This window comes from Schistocerca nitens, unplaced genomic scaffold, assembly GCF_023898315.1.
Source record: "Schistocerca nitens isolate TAMUIC-IGC-003100 unplaced genomic scaffold, iqSchNite1.1 HiC_scaffold_446, whole genome shotgun sequence".
NCBI lineage: Eukaryota > Metazoa > Arthropoda > Insecta > Orthoptera > Acrididae > Schistocerca > Schistocerca nitens.
Window position 1 is genome coordinate 24,358 of NW_026045979.1, and position 6,115 is coordinate 30,472.

Here is a 6,115-nt window from a genome sequence, read left to right on the forward strand (position 1 = left end):
GCTCTAGCAGTCAATCAGGTGTCTTTCAAGATACATGCTCTTGGTAAACGTCTTGAGACATCTACAGCAAAAATATCTTGCACCTTTTTTGTTTTCATTTCAGAGGGACGTAGGTGGGACATGCATTTTATCCAAACGTTGTGTTGCCTATCGTCTTCAGAGATTAGCAGCAGGTCTACACTTTTTGGATGTTTCTCGGCTAATATGGACAAGAAGAGGGGACCACCTAATTTACGCTCGACTTCTTTGTCGATGTGCCACACAGCGTGTTAATGTTTGTCTTCTTCTTATGGCTTTCCTACATTCGGCCATAAACGAGAAATTAGAACGTCACTGGACATCTGGTGTTTGTTGTCTATCTGTATGCCCTGTATTTTTTGGTTAATTTCTATCACTAGTGAGAAGCAAACATGGAAATCAATTTAAACTCCTCTCGTCATGATTCTGGGCATTAGGACATGCTTTTTGTTAGCAGTATATACTTTTGAAGAGAGATGTAACTGGACCCCACAATAAGTTGATCAAAATCTTACGAACATAAATCAAGGTAGGGTATACAGCTGAGTGTCTTACAGGACTCCCTTTCCTGCACCTCAGAAAAGTGACTCAGTATGACCACTCTGGTATCGACTCACCCCATGACGTCACGACAGCTCTCCCCCTAACTTGGACAATGCTCTTCCCCTCAACAACACGTCGAACTCCTAATAACTTTGCACACAAGAAGGAGAAACAGACGCAGTTGATAAGTATCTAAGGAAGGAGAAACAAAAATCCTTATTCGTATAACAATAATAATAAATTGTGAGTACTTACAAGTAAAACTGTTGTTGTGTTCATTACTGGAATACACTTCCAGCAACTCATCATCAGTGGGCATATTTGTCATTAAGGGCATATCCAGCATGGGTACTAGAGGAGGTGTATGACGTCGGCAGGGGAATGTGTCTGAAAGAATACGGACAAACCCAAACGAAAACACAGGTGCAAAAGAACTAGTAGCTGGTGGTCGTGTCCACACACCGATTTTCGCATTGAGAACATCTACAAACTAGAGCATCTCAAAAATAACAAACAACATTTAATACTGTAGAATAAGCGATATCTGCCTCTGAACGATCGAAGTCGTTCCCCAGAGATCATCATCATCGTCATCATCATTATCAGCTGCTGGGTTCAGATCCCACAGCGAGTAACGCCTGCTCACAGCTAGAAAAGAAGAAGTGGAACCCATAAGAATCACTTACACTAATAGCCATTAAAATTGCTACACCAAGAAGAAATGTACATGATAAACGTGTATTCATTGGACAAATATATTATTCTAGAACTGACAGTGATTACATTTTCATGGAATTTCGGTGCGTAGATCCTGAGAAATCAGTACCCAGAACAACCACCTGTGGCCGTAATAACGGCCTTGATACGTCTGGGCATTGAGTGAAACAGAGCTTTGATGGCGTGTACAGGTACAGCTGCCCATGCAGCCTCAACACGATACCACAGTTCATCAAGAGTAGTGACTGACGTATTGTGACGAGCCAGTTGCTCGGCCACCATTGACCAGACGTTTTCAATTGGTGAGAGATCTGGAGAATGTGCTGGCCAGGGCAGCAGTCGAACATTTTCTGTATCCAGAAAGGCCCGTACAGGACCTGCAACATGCGGTCAGGAATTGTCCTGCTGAAATGTAGGATTTCGCAGGGATCGAATGAAGGTAGAGCCACGGGTCGTAAGACATCTGCAATGTAACATCGACTGTTCAAAGTGCCGTCATTGCGAACAAGAGGTGACCGAGACGTGTAACCAATGGCACCCCATACCATCACGCCGGGTGATACGCCAGTATGGCGATGACGAATACGCGCTTCCAATGTGCGTTCACCGCGACGTCGCCAAACATGGATGCGACCATCATGATGCCGTAAACAGAACCTGGATTCATCCGAAAAAATTACGTTTTGCCATTCGTGCACCCGGGTTCGTCGTTGACTACACCATAGCAGGCGCTCCTGTCTGTGATGCAGCGTCAAGGGTAACCGCAGCCACAGTCTCCAAGCTGATAGTTCATACTGCTGCAAGCGTCGTCGAACTGTTCGTGCAGATGATTGTTGTCTTGCAAACGTCCCCATCTGGACGTGGCTGCACGATCCATTACAGCCATGCGGATAAGATGCCGGTCATCTCGACTGCTAGTGATACGAGGCCGTTGGGATACAGCACGGCGTTCCGTATTACCTTCCTGAACCCACCGATTCCATACTCTGCTAACAGTCATTGGATCTCGACCAAAGCGAGCAGCAATGTCGCGATACGATAAACCGCAATCGCGATAGGCTACAATCGGACCTTTATCAAAGTCGGAAACGTGATGGTGCGCATTTCTCCTCCTTACACGAGGCATCATAACAACGTTTCACCAGGCAACGCCGGTCAACTGCTGTTTGGGTTTGAGAAATCGGTTGGAAACTTTCCTCATGTCAGCACGTTGTAGGTGTCGCCACTGGCGCCTGTTTACAAAACCGTTCAGCCACGCAGCGTGCGCTGATCAGCAATTCAAGTCGCAATCCATCACGCTTCATCTCTCCCCACTAACATTACTTACACATAGCGCATTGCGACAGTGCCCAGCGTGTTGGTACACATTTGAACACGCCTCTCTCAACTTGCTACTACTCTCATTACTTACCAAGCGTGGACGCAAGGCAGCACAAACGGGTTTATTTCTCGTAAGAAGAAGAACTTCCACATATTAAACGAGTGGGATTGTGCAGTGACAGAAATGCGCGAAATGGAATATGCTGGCTGCAAGTAGCTGCTGATCGGTTACGTTTTGAGCGACACATTGCAGAAACTTGGGAAATCATCTCGACAGTTCTCCAAAAAGAGTGTAGATGTCGCCTGGTAAATAAACACAGCTGACAAAAGAACTGTAAAAAATGAGCTCGGGAGTATTTAAATAGGTACAAAAATTGTATTAAGAAAATAATATTTGCACATATCTGCAACACAAGTAAATCCATTTTTCTCTCCAGCACCGTACACTTGCTTAAGATTTCGGACTGACATACAGTTGAATGATTCCAAATTCAGGATGGCAGTGTTCTTGAAAATATCCCACATTCATACCACCACCTCACGACCTTTCACGTGCATGACGCTCTCTCTGTGATCACAGTTTCGGAGTGATGTCAGCATATCCTCATAGGTCATTCCTGTATCGTGGCGGCTACTGCGATAGTGGAATCGAGTCAGTCACGCTACTGTCTTCCAAGACATGTCACACTGCATTGTTCTGAGCAGCTGGGCGGAAGTGACAACTGTGTAGAAACTTGACGAAACACAGACTGAGTCGATGTGTGTGACAACACCTACACCTTTAATCATCTTTAAACATGAAGCGGCCGCACTCGTCGTGGAGGCCTCGCCCGTGAGCAACAATGTTGTACCAGGAGGCAGGCAGCTTGGACCCTGGCAAGCAGGTCTTCAGCTGTATCAACAGGTGCTTCGTACATAACCTCAGAGAATGAGGTCTAGTGTTGTAAGATCCAGCGATCGCAATGGCCATCAGAGAGGACCCCCCCCCCCCCTTTCCAGTCCTACAATGAGGTGAGTATTCTTCAGGTGCTTGCAAACATTAACATCAAAGTGGAATGATCTTGGATAATGCCCTAAAATACCTTGACTGAGAATCTTTGCTGTTGGCCTCCGATATGGCTAGCGTGGGTGTTGTCCTCATTCTGGATCTGCCTGTTTGGTTTTTGAAAACAACATCACGGATGAATGAGACCTCATGCACAAACAATACAAGCTGTATGGACACTACAGCGCTGTGAACGATACTGGATTGACACAAGCAGACATAGGGCTCAAAATCCGTTTGTCCAGTGCTTGCACATTTCATCTTTGATTACTCATTGTGCGCTGTACACAGCAACACACCTCACCATGAACACGACACAAGCTATCTGATGCAATGGACAGCTGACATCAGGGTCAGTGGTGTGCTTGCGGCACAGGTTAATGCGCCACTGCGATGCTTGAGTGCTACGAGCCTAGTTATGTACAGTAGGTCCATTTGGTGGTCAGGTGTGTACACTGTTTATCAGATGCTACTGTTCTGTGCACAACGGACACCCGAGATCTTTGCAAGGGTGTGAAGAACTGCAGGCATCATTGCAATACATGCATTCATTCAGTCTGACAGTCGTTGCTTTGAAGAATTGCTGTGAGCTACATTGTTGTTAGGTGGTGTATGCTGTGTATGTCCTTAACACAATAAATATGCACTTTCGAGTGTTGGTTCCCTATCTCAATATAATCTATTGTGGAACCACTGTCACCTGTTTCAGTGTGACCCAAAAGGATTGGGGACTCCACGTACAGAGAACAAGAGCAGTTCTGTCCCACTTCTCTCAGACTCTCCCGACGGCACCCATGTCTGTGGTGAGCACTCACCTTCCAGAACAACATACTGGGTGATGCTAGGGTAGATAGAAGAAAGGAAAACAGAATGGGCAAGTGCGAGAGGGACTCACGCACTAAGGGTTCTGTACAAACTCCCCATCCTGGGAATCGAGATTCCCAATGATTTTTACCTGTTATCGAAACTCTGTAACTTTACTGGCAAGATACTGCTCCCAGCAATACTAAGATCGGTCCAGAAATTCTACGTTATTTCCTCAGCCCAGCCCAAACAAACAAGAACAAGCAAGCAGAGGACTTTAGTTTATGTATGTAGGGAGAGAAGATTTAAAAACATATTTCCGTTTACGTACTAAATCATGAACACAACATACATTTTATGTTTGGATGCAATAATGTTCGTATGTTATACTTTCAACAGGTCATGAACACAATGCATGTCCAAATCGAAAACGACATTTTTATGTGATATAATTAAAAGTTAACAAGTTTCAGATTTTTGCTTTTCTTGTACCGGAAAACTTAGTTGTTGCCAGATCGCATGATTACAAGTCGATGAGTGAGTTTTCGATTATCAAAACACGAGACATAAACGGCCGTATCTGTTGACTGGAGTGAGTTATAAGCTTACAATTTTTACGCCGCCAAGGGTAGATATACCTTTGTATGTGACATAATTTGAACATGATACCCAGAACGTATCCAGAGAAAAAGATTCTTAACAGATGGACAGACAAATAGATAGACTGATAAAAAATAATACGAAAAGTATTTTCTAGAGTTATATAGTTACCAATTATGGATTTTAAGATTTTTTTCCTTTATTTGCACTCTGAAATCTGGCTTCTTCCTAAATGTCATGATTCTAAATCAACAGGGAGCACCTTATAGATTTTTGTGAGTGATTTTTCAGGCATGAAATTATGTAGTTTAAATGGCCATATCTTTATTACAGTGACTTAGAAGCCTATAATTTGTACAACGTCAAAGGAGCATAGACCTTAATACGTGACACAAATGTGAACTTCGTACCCGAAAATGGTCCAGAAAAAATGATCTTAACACTCGGACAGTCAATACATTCCTTCAAATCTGCAATATTCGAGACGTGTTCAGATACAGACGACATCGTGTTAGATGACGAGCTACAAACGCAAATTTTCGGCAAAAGCGATCAGCCAGGCAACAGACAAACACTACAACATTTTGAGTCAAACTGACATTTCGTGTGTGCGCAATTAACTCAGATAATGTTTCAGATATGGAGCGGCTGATGTCTATCGTTGCGTTTGTAGAAGGTCATAACATGTGTTCAGGTTTCTCACAGCGTTGGTAACGAGTAGGATTTTGACGGATTTGTCAACAGTCTGGCCATTCTATTTTCGAAAATCGTTCAAAAGTTTGAATAGAATCTCGTCAGAGTTCCAGCCACGCCATGTGGCTTTACACGTAGGAACTCGACGCTGCTGGCAGCTCCAGAACATTTCAGTTGGATACATCGTCACGGGAGTATACATTCATACATTCAGACGTCTGTAATGTCAACTACCAAGAAATATCTGCACCTCTCTAATCGGATGTCACAGTTTGAGAAATGTATTTATTTAATAAAACCCCACTAGGCATCTGCTGTGCATTAATGTTTTTATGCCTGTACAAAACTGAATGTACTACACTCATGCGCTGGCAG